The following is a 241-nucleotide window of genomic DNA, read 5'->3' on the forward strand; positions in this document are numbered from 1 at the left end:
TAAAAAGAATCATAACTAATAGCACGTGAGAGGAAGGTAGAACAAATCCACATTGCGAATATGTAATTAAATTTACATATTATCCGGGATGTTGCGTCACCTAACAACCGTAACCTGTCGCTTGTTTTCAGCATACTTGACCTTTCCGTGATTCAGGCTGTCAGTATCGATGTTACGTTGTTTACCAGAATTTATACATCTCACATTACCTTTTAAATTTAATGTTGATTTGATCCTTTTA

The 241-nt window shown here is 34.9% G+C and overlaps 1 protein-coding gene across 1 annotated transcript in view; it reads right to left on the bottom strand.

Moving 5' to 3' along the window:
• Positions 1-241, bottom strand: part of LOC119585446 (perlucin-like) — a gene marked incomplete in the record, with an annotated part of 24076 nt that overhangs the window by 1023 nt on the left and 22812 nt on the right.

The sequence above is a fragment of the Penaeus monodon genome, chromosome 19, assembly GCF_015228065.2.
Source record: "Penaeus monodon isolate SGIC_2016 chromosome 19, NSTDA_Pmon_1, whole genome shotgun sequence".
Taxonomy (NCBI): Eukaryota; Metazoa; Arthropoda; class Malacostraca; order Decapoda; family Penaeidae; genus Penaeus; species Penaeus monodon.